The 16,776-nt window shown below is 38.7% G+C and overlaps 1 protein-coding gene across 3 annotated transcripts in view; it reads right to left on the bottom strand.

The window, feature by feature from the left end:
• SYT1 (synaptotagmin 1) overlaps nucleotides 1-16,776 on the bottom strand; it is a 350,331-nt gene that overhangs the window by 54,241 nt on the left and 279,314 nt on the right. The window lies entirely within an intron of this gene.

The raw sequence follows: 16,776 nt of genomic DNA, 5'->3' as shown, positions 1-16,776 counted from the left end.
TGATATCTGATTTTGATTGTGAATATTTGCATAAGCCTGAAAGAAACACAATATGATGCAATTTATGGGCAAAGGCCCAAAATAATACCATCTTACTCTAACATTTTACAACGAAAATTTGTAATGTTCACTGTATAGTTTCAACAGCAACCAAAATGTTTTAAAACTGTGGAGAAAACAGGGAAGCGACAAATGTGGGTTACGAGCTAAATTAGTGTCTTTCAAATTCGGGAAACCCAAATGTCTTGGGTTGCAATATATAACCAAAAGTATGTATTCTATTACCAATCTTTTGAAACCAGTTAAAGAGGTGTTTTCTCTTTTAACTCCGGGGAAAAGGGGTAGGTTGCCTTCTGTTAAAACCAGGTGGATCAATGTTCCTTATCTCTTCCACCACCCATCCTCCCCCCAGGGGGATATCTTCTGTTAATGGGCCATTAATGCTCACAACAACATTACATAATTCCACTGTGAGATGCTCCATCCAGTGGGAGGAGCCAAGGATTCCTACCTAGATAAAAGCTGAAATTCAGCACAGTAAGAGCCTATTTTCCACTGGATTCCACATGAAGATCAGACCCATCTCACCACCACTAGACCTTCTACAGGATCATCTTCCCTCCAACAAAACTACATCTGTTACTCCAGGAGGATTTATTTAGACTGCTTCCAACACCCTGACCAACAAGGTGTCAGGTCATATTTCTGACTGTCAGGGTTTCTAGGATTTTTTTTTTTTTTTTGGTACTACTACATTTATATTCTTGTTGTGTTGTGCTCTGTGTTATTTATTTACATATTGCATTTTATGTTATTTATTTTTGTTGTAATGGTTTGTTCTGCACTCCCCTGTTCTCCTAAGAAATGTTATGTTCTAAGGTTTGTCCCTGCCCCCCTTCCCTGTCAATTCTCCGATATCCCTCCCAGCCCCCTCCTATGGGCCCTGTCTGTCATTCGATTGTTCCGCCTGGCTTCTAGAGAGTTCAGGTACGGGCATTGAGTGATAGGGCAGGAGCCGAGGAGGTTCCTCCCTTTATATTCTCATTGGTTTCTTTAAATGTCCCTCCAACCCTGTTCCACTCCCACCTTGTCCCTCATTGGATGTTGGTTTGTCTCCCCCCTTCGTCCCTCCCCTGCATTTAATCCTGGAGCTCAGTGCCCGAGGCCGCTCAGCTGGAGCAGCTTCCCTGAGGTTTGGCTGTCCCCAGGTGGGACTGAATAAACACCCTGGACTTTGCCCGCCAGCTGAGTCCAACTCCTTCCTCCGTCTTCGGTGTGGTCTCTCCTCTGATAAGGGGAAAACCCCCTTAGCTGCTCCTCTGGTTCCCAAAATTCAGAGGAGCGCTCCCTGACTGATCGCAGTGTCAGAGCTAGCTTGGGTGGATGGAGCCACTGCTCCGAGAAGGACACTGCGACAATTTTAAATATTCCTAGTAAAAAAACCCCTGCTATTCCTATTCCCATATCTTTGCCTGAAAGCCCTTAATCTCAAAATTATAATAATTTGGAGGGAGGGGGTTTACATTCTCCATTCTAAGGGGAGAAGCTTTCCCTAGCAGATACCTGTCTTTCCAAACCAAGACACCAGGTAAACTGTAGTGGCAGAATCTTGAATCCCAATTCCCACACTGATGGGCTTCAAACAGTTTTAAGGCCACCACATGTTGTCTGCACATGGAGATCTCATATCCAACAAATTCCTTTTCTTGCCGTGTAAGGCATGAATACACTAAGCCTCAAAAAGAGCCACAATAATACTAGTGACAGAACCACATGGATGCAGAAATTGATGACATAGACTGGTCCCAACTTCAATTAAGCCACAGTAGCAAGTGGGTAGAACTAGCAACCTATACACACAGCTGGGATCTAGAATTATAAAAGCATTGCCCCTCCACCCCCATAGAGCAAACAGGGATCACACTGGGGAAGGGCAATACTGGTTTGCTGACCACCCATTTTTTTCTTTAAACACAAAATTTTATTGCTTCCACAGCTGTCTGACGTTACTAGTTCCAAAGGCACTGCATTTTTGATAAATACATGGTTAAAGAACAAAGCAGAACATTTCAAACCTGCAATAGGTATAATCAAGAAAGTAAGAAAGAAAGACTTTTTCTCTTATATTTGCAAATCAGGGCCCAGATGACCCCACAATATGAAGATGATTCTGCCACTACTAGGCAAAGGAGTGGGAAGTGAGCAAGAAGCTCCTAGAACTCAATTTGTAGAAGCTGGCTAGAAATAGATGGTGAAGCAGGGAAAGATAAGAAAGGGGAAGAAAAGCTGGAGCTAACATGTCAGCCCTTATGGCACTTTGGAAACTGTCACATGAAAATGTATACACACTGCTGTATCCCAAAGTTTGTGCACTGCTTTTAGGATAAAATACCAAGAGCGCATAGGAGAGGCAGAGTTCTCCCAATCCTTTCGGGCAAAAAGCTTATTGCAGAAGCACCTGTTTCAGACTTGCAAAATGTTATCTATACATCCAGTCAAAATAAACCTAAGGGCTTTAACAACTATACCATTAATCTGACAAGCAGAGTAATTCCTTTGTTGTCTGAAAGAATTTCATGCCCATGAACACAGCAGCCAAGCTGGAAGTAAACAGGTGCTAAAAGCCTCTGGAGAGAAGGCAGAACCATCTTCATGACTGTACCTACTGCAACTTTAAAGAAAATATTTTAAAACAATAAAATATGAACAGACAAATGCCCTACTGCGTGATTCCTTACTCTATGATCAGTCTGTGTTTTGTCTCACAAAACGAAAGTACAGAATGTCTGATCAAAAGTATCTCCTGTTTAACTTTTTCTTTTCTTAGAAGAGTCTTCATAGATTACACCCTCTTCTAATGTGCACATTGGCCTCAAAAGGAAACCCCTGACAATGTCTGTGCAGTTACAAGACATCTAACAAGTAAATCAAGCAGTAAAGGGAAATGGGTTATAGCATGAGACTTTGGAAGAAAGAATTCCCAAGGTGAAGATCCAGAGGGCTCACTTTGGACCCTGTAGAAAAGGGACTAGCAGTGACAACAGGATAAAGAAGAGATGGAAAAGAGACATATTAGGTGAAGAGAAAACAGAAATAGAAATAAAGGTCCATGAGGCAAGTTTTAAAAGGGAGAAGCTCTACAGCAGGTAGGGAATAATCTTTCAAATGAAGTGAATTCATTAAAGGTATTGGGAGGTAGCATCTGTAGGCATACAGTCATGCTATAAAGTATAAGTGAGAAAGAGCCAAAAGAAAGGGTTTAATTGTATATTCCTTTTGACTGACTTCCCCACCACAGTCCTACTCTGACTCATTGTGATACAACTTTTTTATACCAGCAACACTTTTTACTTTGGCTTAAAGGTAACAGTCCTATCAGGATATTTCTCTTGAAAGAAAAATATCTACTTCTTTTTCCTCCCTTCCCACAAGCCCCTTCTGAACAGCACTACTTGAAACAGAGATTCATTACACACCTCTGTCCTCTTAGTGCAATATATATATAAAAACAGTGGATTGCTTTTCTTTTAACTGCCATAACTGTGTAATATTCCCTAACATAATGGTAAATTGGACTCAAAAGCAATTTGGGCAATAAATTTGAACCAGCCAATGTTATAAAAAAATTAACAAACTATGTTTTGTCAGCTTCCTCCTTTTAGTCTGCTTATTACATTTTTAACTATTTAGAGAGAGTACTGCAATTACTGCTTTCTAAAAAGCAGAGAAAATGGAAAGAGAAAACACTGTTATTATTAACAGAAAATGACACTTCACAGTCATCAGTATAAAAGCATCACAATCAGATGCCTCTTGCAAAATGAGAAATGCTTTGGCGGAAAAAGCGGCTGAAATCAAAGATCAGCCAAACTGCACTCTTTGATTTCCAGACAAGAGATCATGCTACCAAACGTACCAAGTTCTTAATTAAACAAGAAGAAAATTAATTTCTTGAATAAATGAAAAAGGAAAGAATGAATGAAAAGAATAATATATGGCTGAACATCATGGCCTGATTTTCTGTAACTCTTTGCCTGCCCAGAAATACTTGCAGCTGGCTGCTCTGCTTTAATGATTGCATGTCCCTCTGTTTTCCCACTTGGCTTCTCCTCAGCTCCTGCCTGATCATATTTCTAAATGTCACTCATGTCTATGCAGACCAGTGCACAAAACAAAATTAATTTAACTGAATGGCATACTAATATTATTACTTTTGACAGCATGGAAAACTTATTAACTATAGTTACAAGGCTAGTCTTCTAGTGAGTAGTTTAAGTACAACATTGAAAGGAAATGTAATACATTTGAACATATTTTTTCTTGGTGTATCAGACATTGTGAGAAGTCAAATCACAAAGCTTTTCTCTAATTATTAGAATATTATATATGCACTGCAGTCACTCTACAGAAAGTCACTGTCCTCTTGTGATAGGGTAATAGGAAGACACACTACAGTTCCCTTGCTTGATTTGAAATTTCCTGTATTAGGTATGAGCATCTTAATGCCCAGTTAATGTAGTGTCTGCTACCAAGTGGGCCTTTAGTTTCCAAAAGTGATTGAATTAAAAGCTTTAGACTATGAACTGGAGTTACAGCATACATCCAAAAATATATAGGATCAGTAGTCAGTAAAGAACTACAATTAAGAATCAAAATAGTTATCAATTTCTTACTTGTAAGATGTCTGACTGCATGTGGTAGGGTAGGAAAAACCTGTCATGAAAAGAGTCCTTGATACAGCAACCATACATTATTGATTACCCCAAGACAGAACAAGCTGATTTGAACAAACCAGTAAAAGTGGGAATGATTGGTATGATGGAATGACTATGTAATCATCTATGGCTGCTGGTAACTACTGCTGAGATTCATCGGCACCAGGGAAAGACTATCAGGCAAAATCAGTGCCTCCATTACTGAAGCCATATAGTATTATGTTTCTATTTGTTCTGCAAAAGCCATAAAGAGAAATTCCATGGAATTCATGGATTACCTTCACAGGCAGCCATCTTCTTCCCTTTCCTGAAACTTCACCAAACTACTAAGACAATAAGACCTACTACTAAGACATTAAATAAATGTTGACTGATGTCCTTTCTCTCCCCTTTTGCTTGCTGCAGTGCCAGTTCAGCTTTCATGTTCCTCCATAATATCCCCTAGCACTACCTCCAGCTCCCTTTCATGATCCCCATCACAAACTCCATGCAACAGAGTAGCCTTCTCCAAAATCTTTTGAACTGGCAAACAGGAAAGAGGCAATACATACTGGCATTGTTTTAAAACTAGAAGCTTTCTGGCTAGCTACAAGCAGGCCAAACAGAATGTATGATGACCCGCCACATGCTGAATGGTTTCCCTGAACTGGGCAAGAATCTGAGGATCCATCTTTGTTAAGACACTGTGTTCCTTTACACTTACAGAAATTTTCTTACCTTGTTCTCTAACATCCAGGGCAGCACCCAACACAATTTTGTACCAAAACCAGCTTGTGCCTTTATTTTCACACAAAGACAACTTAGTCACACAGAAAAGCAAGGATTCTCCCTGCACTGCAGCAGTGACCTGAAATGGGCTGCACACCAAGGACCAGCACAGCAAAACGAAAAGGAACTGGATTTCCTAATGGGAAAACCACAGACATCTGATCTAAGTTGACAGATGATAGGTGAAAACTTATAACAAGACAGTTCTCCACCTGTAATTTATCAAGGTGAAGAGTTTCTTTCATGTAGAATTTCACCCAAGCCAATGTTGTCTGTTTTTTCCATTCACTGCTTTTGTGCTACAAGCACAGATAGGACTAGAAGTCCCTTTCTGTATTACTGTTTTTAATTTGGAAAATTTTCTCACATTGTCCTCTTTTACTGATTTTTGTACTGACGGTTTTTCCAGAGCATCAGAACTGCCTAAACGTGAGGTGGGTTAAAGGATATGCAGCTGGAAAAGAGGCAAGCTGCAAAGCTCAGAAAAGCTCTTGTTCTAGTGCCCCCTAGTTTAAGGAAAGTCAGAAATATGTAAAATACTCTCTCAGATAATTTCAGTATTTTTGTCTTTGATTCTACTTTAAATGAAGGAACTAACAGATGTCTCCTAGTACAATGCCTTACATTGTATGTCTTAAGTTCAGCATGTTAAATATTTGTGTTCAGTTCAAGAATGAGTCCTTCAAACTAGTGCTACATATTCAAATCTACTGAATCACCCTTACCAGGCTTATATCCACTTCTTAAACGAAACATTCAAACATTTATTTTTATGAAATACTGAAAGATATTCAAGTGTTGGATAAATACATATCGGCATGTTCCTCTTTTTCTTACTCTACTTCTCCTATTTCACTTTGAAAAAGTCTTTAGGAAGACAAGGCAGCTTATCAATGGTCATTTGTAGCAATCAGAACCACACACTCAATTGTATTAATTTCTTCAGTAAAAAGAAAGAGTTCATTGCAATTATCTAAAAACCTAGGAAAGAGGACTGTACTTATCATAAGGTCTCTGGCTCAATGATGTTCCTTTTTAATAAATCTTAGACCAAAAGGGAAATAAGGCTGAAACAGTGCTAACGCTATACTTGTCTTCCTTAAAAAACACCAGATAGGATGAAGGTGGTATCTATCATTCATTTGTCTTTTATCAAACCCAGATGAAACAAAATAAGAATTTACAAAAGTTTGTAATAATGTTGATTGAAAGGATATAAAATATTATGAATGTGTAGTCATGTTGTTTTATGGGAAAAAAAAAATAGTCTTTTCAACTAAAACCAGATTCCCTCTTTGGTAAGATTGAAAATCTGCTTGATAAAGGAAACTTGCACTTTTTTTTTTTTTTTTTTTTTTAATTCAAGCTCTACTGCTGTTTTTTAGGTAGGGAAGACATTTTGCTGCCAAAGGAAGCAGGTGATATATAAACTATCATAATAGTAAAAAGTAATGCAACAGGTTGGTTAGAAAAAAAGTGCTTAACCAATTACCTGTAACCAGTCACAAAGAGGACATTTTCTTTCGACCAAAAGCAAATTTTCTACATTCTGAGACAAAGAACTCAAAACTGTTTTTGTAAGTATCTTCTGAATTAGGAAAGGTATCTTACAAGGCAATACCTCCTGCTGAGGATTCAGGGTCATAATCTACAGACCATGAACAGCTAGTGTAATGTTGTGCAAAAGAATCAACAGTAGACATCACCAGAAGTTGACCTTGGTTGATGAGGTGACCTTGTCTGCCTGGCAAAGAAATAAAGCATGCTGCACACAGTTCTTGTGTACAGGTTTTTTTCAAATGCTGAAAACTACAAAGACAGCAAAAAGTCATGACTCTTACTGGAAAAATGAAAACCTGATTTTGAAAACCACGAAACAATAATTTCTGCAGCTCTCTGAAGAGGATTGGACATGACTTGATTACAGTGAGCAAGTACTGTAGAGAAGAGCAAGCATCAAGTATTAAATTGCTTGAAGCTATTGAAGAAGAGCATAACAAGAATCAGCAACAGAGCAGAATCCAGAAACATACAAGAACAAGTGAAGAACACATTTTTAAGAGATGGAGTAGTGCTGAAGCCATAAAAGGATATGTTATTTTCTCCATCTACTTACATCTTAAAATCAGAAACTTTCACATTCTGTGGGCTTAAAGACCCTCTGTGGCGGTGTGAAATTAGTTTTGCCTGTTTATTGTTCTGATTTTAGGTTGAATTTTAATATGAAGTTATATAATGGTTCGTTCCCTGTACCCCCCTATGTTGTAAGTGGTTTTAACTTGTTTATGAGCTAGAATGTTCTGTTCGTTATGTGTCAATCATTCCTCCCCCTTTACTCCCCATTGTCAATCCTCTCTGTCCCTCCTTGGGCGCCCCGTCCATCACTTCGGGGCCCTTCCCTGGATTCTGGAAAGGTCCAGGAGGGGCGTCGAGTGATTGGAGGGGTCCCGGGGAATCCCCCACCCCTGTTCTGTGACTGGTTCTCTGTTTTGTAGTTTACACCCCTTGTTACACCCCCCTATTTCCCTATTGGCTGACCCGTTGTCGCCACCCCTAAATCCTCCCCCGAATAAAAGATTGTGCACGGCTCTGTTCGGGGCTCTCTCCGAGCAGCAGTCGGCCGAGGCAGAGCTCCGTGCTCGCTGCCCTTCCAATAAAGTCATCTTGCCACCCTGTTCTGAAGAGTCGGCTCTTTTCCTGCTGCCGTGGTCCTGCGAGATCCTGTGCCCGTCGCTGCGAGGGGGAACCAAGTTCCCACGGGGAGGAGGTGGCTTGCTCTGCCTGCCACCCCGACCCTTTTGCGTGCTTGCCGCAGTGTAAGGCTGAGCTAGCCTGGGGCTGCGCTTCACCAGCGCTTGAGGGACACTGCGACAACCCTCTAAGAGATTTCCAGTGGAGGTGCAAAGCTACTATAACAAACATTGCTGAGGACTGAGAATCAGACAGTTTCTAGTTCCTTGCTCCAGAACCAAACAAGGTCTAACTTTCAAGCTTGTAAGGGGGTTTCCTTGTGCCACCTTCCTCAAAGACTGGTACTGGCAGAACACGATTAGCTCCAAGAAGCTGCCTGTTTCCTAGATTGAGCTCGATTACAGAGACTCTGAAATGTTCCTTGAAGACCTAGGAGTCCTCCAGATTTAGGGCAAATAATACCACCTAATTTAGAGAAATGTCTAAATGAATTGATAGGAAATAGCATTATTTCTAAACAAAGCAAAGGTTTTTTGAAATGGGAGACGTTTTTATGAAAGAAAAAAATTAATGTTAGCTAATATAAATGACCCACATGTCATAGAAAACTTGTCTGCTCTAAAACATCACAGAAAATTAAGGTTTGTCCTGATAATTAATGTGCAAATCTGAGTGAGTAAAACCACTTTCATCATAATCCACTCCTAAATCTGGGCTGGGCATTAACAGACAGGGGATGTCAGCTGCAGACCACAGGGCACTCCCACGAAAATGAGCTGCTGCCAGTTTTGAAGCCAAGGCTCCACTCATCAATAAGAGGTTGTTGATGATATCTACTGAAGAAGATATGGAAAAACAGAGGTAAAATAACTAGATTCCAGATAACCAGAAATAATTTAAGTAGCATCTGATGGGAAGCTCAGGAGCTGTCTGAAGTTCTCAGCCATAGAAGCTGCAGTGCCACATTCTACACCAGTGGCATCAAAAGCAAGTTGTAAACTCCACATAATGGTAATTGTACAGGGAATTACTTGAGTCAGAATTTCATGGCAAGCTCTTTGGCTAAGAAGAAGAGATTTGAACTCAAGGTCAGCCACAAGTGGAGAAAGGTACAGAGAAAGGTTCCCAAATTCAGTTGCCTTTATCAGTGTAAGTGGACATTGAAGTACCTCCTAATTTCATTCTGTTGTAGGCAAATACATGTGGCTGACCAAGCAGCAGTAACACCACTTTTCAACTCTCTCGCTACTAGTTAGGAAACTTCTGTCTCTGACATTATTTCTATAATTGTGATTGCAGACATAATTGTCAGGGAAAACATCTTGACTTCCATGTCACTGGATTCAGTTTCAGGTATATGTTTTACTCTAGCTTTAGGCCAGCAAAAGCACATACAGAAGACATCTGGATCCAAAAAGAGACGGGAAATGGATTTCATCTGTGCACTGATGATGGTAGCTCATAGTGCTCTGCTCTAATGAGACAGCAGTAGTAATTTTGTCGCAGTGATCATACTCCAGGCCTCTACAGAAAAAAAATGGTACTCTGTCGTACTAAGTCTGCTATAATGGAAGGGACAAAACAACTACAGTACCCCTCCATCCCTCTAGTGAGTGAGTGAGCCAGACAGCCCCTGAGTGCTTCTCTGGTTATGATAATAACAAAGTAAACTGCAGAAGGCCACAGAAAAGGAATAGGAGAGAAGGACAAGTGCACAAAACTCACCCTGCTGCATTACCTGTAACACCCTAACAGCACATCAGCCACTGCAAGGGATTTCTTTGGCCTTTGGTGGAAGGCTGACTCACATGATACAACTGAACAGGAAATCGTAGGACTGAGTTACCTCTGTCTGTCATCCATTTAGCCTAGAAATAAGAGCTGGTATACTTCCTGAAACATTAGCATAAACTAAATAAAAGTCTAATACCACTGAACTTGAAAAACAGCTCTGGATTTTAACTGTGATTGGGGCATTTTGTGCTAATTCTGTCACGGGTACAATGCAAAGTGCTTCAGATACCAGTTTAAGCTCATTGTTGAACTAAAAGGAAACACAACAAGCTCTGAAAAGAGGTTAAATGGTTACTATGGTAATCTCTGACATGGTTTAAATCACTGTTTAAAAGATGATAGATGAAAAAAAATTAAGAAAATTGCATATCCCTTTCTTTCTTGGACCACTATTTCTAAACCTTTGTCTCCCCCTTTCAAAAATACATCTTTCTCTGATGTTTTTGCAACCCAAAATTTTCTAGTTCTACGTGGAGTGGGCACAACAAAGCAAAGAGACTGGAGTAGCATACAACTCCTCCTCAGCCTTCTAGTGAAAATGCTGTTGTCATCTTTGCGAGATCTGCTCTTCCCTCATGACTGTAAAAATGCTGCTCTCTGTTCTGAAGGTCCTTCTAATGACAATGTATTTTGACACAGCTGTTTTACAGCTTCCCTTAGCTCCTGATCCCAGTTTATAACAGCAATCAGATAATAATTTTAGTCACTGTTGGTTTGGAAATGTAGGGGAGGAAGGGAAATAAGGTATGTACTACGGAAATAAGGTATGTACTACCACAAAGCTTCTGCCTAGAATCCTAGTGAGGCCATTTCTGCCTCTGGATCATGCATTCAATGATGCTGGAAGTCAGAAAAAAAAGTACATAAAAGTCTAGTAGGAGAACAATGCTGAACACTTCCAGATTTAGCACATTCTGTGGCCCTTTCACATTCATTAGCTGGTCCTAAAGACCCATTTGCAATCTCTTCCAGAATACAGTGCTTTAGACTTCGGAGTACTCCACAATTAAATCTGTATCTCCTGGAATTCTTTCTGTAGTTTCCATCCAAAATATCTCTTTATACTCTAGCTTCAGATGAGTTTGATCCCTCTCAGTAGCTTCCTCAAAACTCTACAAAAACACTGTTCAGAACACTGCTTTCCAATTGCCATTGTATGTCGCTATGTGTTTTTACTTGAAAATATCTTATGCTTGAGCAATAAAATCCCACATTATTATCCCACATATATTAATACGTGGAGGCTGGGAATTGCCTACTATTCCTTCCTCTGGCCTTGTAATTTTCTACAAGGTCCTTAGCAATATACTTTGTCTGAAACAAATATTATTACTATTTTGTGTATTAAGTGTCATTAGCTGCTTAGTACCAAGTGTAGGGTCTACTGTTTCAGCCTCAAGATGCCCTTCTGCACATGGAAGGAAAGTAGTAATAGGAATGTTTTTGGCTTATAAGCAGTAGGTGTTTTTCTGATCTCAGAATGAATACTGTCCAGGAACAGAAAGGCCCCAGAAGAGCCTGAATTTAACACTATCACTGAGCTTCTCCTTCTTTTATACTGTCCTCTGTATTTGAATTTAATATCTGTAAAGCCAGACAATTTTTGATGAATAGAGACAAGTTCCATTTTGATTTCAAGTAAGCCAATTACATTCTTTTTATTATAACACAAGAATGTCTCTGACCTCCTAAGGTGTCTCTTCTAGAGAAGGAGTTAAGAAAGAGAATACTCAACAAAGGTATATAGTGGGATCGTCAGCACTTTGAGTATGAAAGATGAGAAAAGGAATGCATACATTAAGGAAGTGAAATACAGTACCCTTAGAGCTCTACTTGAATCATATTGTTTTACCTTTAAAATCATTTTAGCATCTTCAATTTCAAGATTAAAAAGCCCCTAATTAACTGCTGAAGTATTTTAAAGCAGGCTTGCTTATTCTCAAACTTCAGAACCTGTTTTGTTCCCTGTCTCAGTAGGAAATTCAGAGGCAGGACAGATGCTGCATGTACAATGTTGAACAGGCAATTCAATAACCTCTGTTTACTGCATAAGCTCTTCACAAAACCTGAAAATTAAAACCTCCTTAGATTTAACATTTTAAAGTTTTAATTTGTTGTAAGAAGTGAACTTGAGAAGATGTAAACACCATGAAGAAAACATAGTGTTCCAATATAACATGCAGCTAAATAAAGGAAACCTCGCATTTTAAAATTTGTCTGACACTCTGACAGCATCTCCATAGGGATAATGACACTTTCTTTTGCAAAGCACTGTGCTCTCTACAAAGCTGTAAAAGAACTAATTGTTATTACCAGAGATGGGAAAGGCCTATTAGATCATCTGTCCACTGCTCATGTAACTATAACAGAAAATAACAGTGATTTGCTGCTGTAATTTGACAGTGACTTCTGTAAAAATGTCCTTTTTTAGATCTCTGCAAATTTCAGTTCCAGAGAGTCATAAGCTGGGTGGCTCACTTTTTCACACTTTCTAACTTCTATGAAGTATACCAAGGTGTTAAATACACGTGTTTCAGGCCCACTTTTCCACCTCCTTCCTTTGCCTTCTACTTTTGGATAAGGAAGGAAAGATCAATCCTCAGGAACAGCACAGTCAGGGTTCACAGAACTGCTTTTGACTCTCCAGCTGCAGAATGCTTGCCTCTTACCCATTTCCAAGGCGGCATTGTGCATCTCTCCTGCTTGGGCTTGTGCATCACATAGGAGCCTTGTATAAAATATACCCATCATCACCCATTGTGGTATGAGCGTTCATCCATCATGTAACCTAACCATGGTGGATGCCTGATCAGATAATGCAGAGAGTCTCATGTGATGGCAGTTGTGAAAGATCTGCAGAACTCTTGGTGGTGGATACTGTCAGGTCAACAAAGATCCTTCTGCTTACAATAAAATGCTCTGCTTCTCCACTGCTTTCAAGGGAAATAATTGTTTCTGCTTTTCCTTATATTCCCTAAAATTTCTTGGCATGTTTGCTACAACAGGTTTTCAATTTAAGTGCCAATATAACAAAATGTCTGGAGGGAAATCACCTGAAGTATTCAGAAGATGACTCTCAGTATGACTCACACCACTGTGAGCAAAGAAGAGGTCTGTCTGGCCTGCTGTACTGGAGTGATAACAGATATTGGATGCATGTGTACTCATGTAAAGTTAATAGCAATGACATCTGGTAGGTGACAGAGAGGAGCAAACTCTTGTGATCTGCTTTTTAACACTCTGTGCCCAAACCACTATGTGTCAGACTTGGTAAAAGTGAATAATCTTTCAATATCTACCACTCCTCCCTCCCACATTCTCAGTCAAATGAGACTGTAGGGCTACTAGACACAAGGTTAGCAGATCTAAAAGAAGCCAAGGAAAAAGGATACAAGACATGCAGCTCATTAGTAGTGGCCTCCTCAATATTTAGCAGTCATTGCACATTCTCAAAGCCCTCTCACAGTCATAACAAATGCTCATACAAAGGCTTGTACCTTCAAAGTACTTCACCAACATAAATATATTAATAAGACCTTTCCCAGAAGAGAATGCAGTGTCAGAGAGATGCCATTCAAATGGCTAGGCTGTGAGAGATAGAGCTTACATTATTTCATTAAACCTTCATCATCTGTCTTCAATTTTAAGCACATTTAGAAGAAAGGACAGAATGTACAGTGGAGCTTTATGAGCAAAAAGAAGAGTAACTGCTTGTAAAACTGTTTTGCCCCCTATGACTGAAGTGGGAATTAAATTGTAATTCTGTGATGCGCATCAACTGTATTTGACATAAACTAAAACTGAGATTTTTATATTCACTTTGACTGATGCCACCTAGATCTTTTAAAGTGACTGGTGACAACTGCCACTGACATACCACTGATAAATGCCACTTCGATATACATCTTGTCTAGGGGTCAAAATTAAAACATTAAGGATACTTTGGCAACTTATACTTAATTTCAAACATATTTAGACTTATAATTAGCACTAGGTTGCTGAGAACTGACAAACTTGCCTAAGTACTGTAAGGGCAAGAAAGGAAATAAAGCCTGTCATTCTTCAAATACTGCAAATCTCCTGCAGATGTGCTTTTCAAGGACAAGTTCATTACACAATTACAACATGTAATAGTCTGCAAAACATATTTAGGTAGCAATAGAATTACATTTTTCATAATTTTTTGTATGAAAGCCAGCTGTTTAGGTTTTAATTTGCTATTTTAGTAAGCCAGACCACCATATCATGTTCATGATCACTACCAAGAGACAAACATGTGTCTACACATCTGATACAGGCTACACATCTGATATAGGTAAATTGTGTTAGCCTTCATACACACAGTACTGTCTTTGCTAATTCTGAAACCAGGGTACTTCTTGGTTGCAGCTGTATCTGCTGTGTCAGATGACAATCCCTTTATGCAGATACAATCTCTCCCATCCCTACTTATTACTTAAAACACACTAGAATTTTCTTGGAATCTTTGCTGTGGAGCAGAGACTGGAACATTGAAGATGGTAGGGTACGTGAATCAAATATGGAATAAGAATGACATTTCATGTGAAACACAACTCCCAAACTGGTGACAGATGCACCTCTCCTGGCTCTTGGCAGAGATTTCTCTTCCAAATTGGGCCAAGCAATTTGAATCTGGCTCAACATATATATGACAGAAGTAGAGGTTCCATAAGTTTGAGAGGTTTTCAACCTTATGAGCTGTTACAAATCAGCTACACATAGCATATAGGAAACTAAGATTGAAATGTCTCCATATGCCCCAATATAGGATAATTTTCCATATTGATTGTATACCTTGCATGCTTGAGCATTGAGATGCAAAAATAAAACATGAGATCTCCTGTAGTATGAAAAAATATTTAAGGAGTTGGTGTAAGCACAGGTTTTCATGTTGCTTTCATATCATCATATTGCCTAGCTCCTTAGAAACAAAATGGCCATGCCTTGGTGGCAACTTCAAAAAGGTTTCATCAAAACAGTATAAAAATAACAGTGTTTTTTTCCGCATAAACAGTACTTGAAATTTGAAGAAAGGCAAGGGCAACTTAGATTTCATCTCTACAGCAAACTATTCAAAGCTCTAGCAATACTCTTTTAATATCCAAATACTTCCAGAATTATTTATTTTAATTACCTCCTTCTGTTTTAATAAATAGTATTTTCCAAGTCAGAATGCATTTCTGGAAGTAGCTCACATGCTCAATATCTGTTTCAAGCAAGCTTTTAATCATATTGTACTTAGAGAGTATGAATTTTATGAAAGCAACCAAGCGACTGCATCAGATCTTACTGTGGATGCTAGCTAGAGCACTTAAGAAGCAACTTTCTATGCAATAAGGCAGATGAAACCCCACACTAATCTGCAACATGTTATCTGTAAGCTGCATATAGGAATACCATTGTTTATGTTCTAAAAACTTCAAGTTATATTACAAAGGCAAAGTGATAATTCCTTTTCACGTAGTGTTTGGCTTATTTTATGTATTTTGAAACAGAAAAGCATGAAACACTTGGAAATCACACATAGTAGTGTAATAAAAGACCCATGTGTAAATTAATAAAATTTGGAAGGATTAATACACTCCAATTTCACATTTTCAGCTTTCTAGTATGCTGAGTGCTTAAACAAACAGGCCCCTTGAACTACAAACTTCCTTTATCTTTTTTTCATTTTCATATTTAACTCTAAGAGTGGAAGAAAAATATCCCATGTAGCATGGCATTGATGTCACCTGCAGAAAGAGAGCCCTGCAAATATTGCCACTATGAAATAATGCCATGCAGAACAGTCTCAATGTGGCAGTGGCTTTCAAATCAATAAACAGTTGAAAAAAGCCATCTGAAAATACAGTCTTTAAAACAAACATTCAAAAAGGCAAGACTGAAATCTACCAGTTTTGAAAATCTAAGAAGGCTGCATGGCTTTGCATGTGCTGCTCTTTTTACCACTTTTAGTCTAAATCAATATTCACGTTTTTCATCCATTGTGAGAAAGAAAGATTTCATTCAGAGATTGTCCCTTTAATTACAGAAACTAAGATTTGAATTCAAAGCACTTTATTAGCTGAATTAGATGATGAGAAACAGATGCACGATTACTTCTCTTCCCACCAGAGAATTAAAGCATGCTATGCACTCTGAGTGGGCAAGTACTGTCTATCAATCAAAAGGGAAAATAATGTAAGAATGAATACAAAATTGTCTTACAGTAAGCAAAAAGTTGGATGTATCAATAGGATTAATCTCACAGGATGTACAACCTGGTGATGAAATATTTCCAAGAAGTGTCTTGTGTACATGTAGTACTATACCTAATAAATAATGAATTCAAGGGACATCGACAATGAGAGGAAAATAAAAAAGGTGATAAATATTTGAGTAAGATGCCATTCCAAGGTTTTTATAAAATTCATAATTCTAATCATGGCATATTATTGCATAGCAGTTCAGTAAAACTGTAAGGTATTTCAGTGAAACCCTACCATCATCAGCATGCACAGTAAGATGTCTTGAGATGCAAACCCTGAGAACCACCAAGACACCTAAATGCACAACACTTATAATACAAATACAAATTCTACATGTCCAAAATGCACCAATTCAAGAAAATGTCAAACTCATGAAAACATTTTTAATATGTTGCATAAAGTATCAAAAAGATTGATTGATTTAACAGAGGAGAATGTCACATTCAGTGAGTATTGGAAAAGAGGCTTATCAAAAATTTATCAGGCAAAGTAAATCTGAAAAAGGCTGATAACAGATGGGAGCTGTCTCGCAAAAAAAA

Source organism: Hirundo rustica, chromosome 4 (genome assembly GCF_015227805.2).
Source record: "Hirundo rustica isolate bHirRus1 chromosome 4, bHirRus1.pri.v3, whole genome shotgun sequence".
Taxonomy (NCBI): Eukaryota; Metazoa; Chordata; class Aves; order Passeriformes; family Hirundinidae; genus Hirundo; species Hirundo rustica.
The sequence above is the reverse complement of the archived record's forward strand: the minus strand, read 5'-3'. Positions and strand labels throughout refer to the sequence as shown.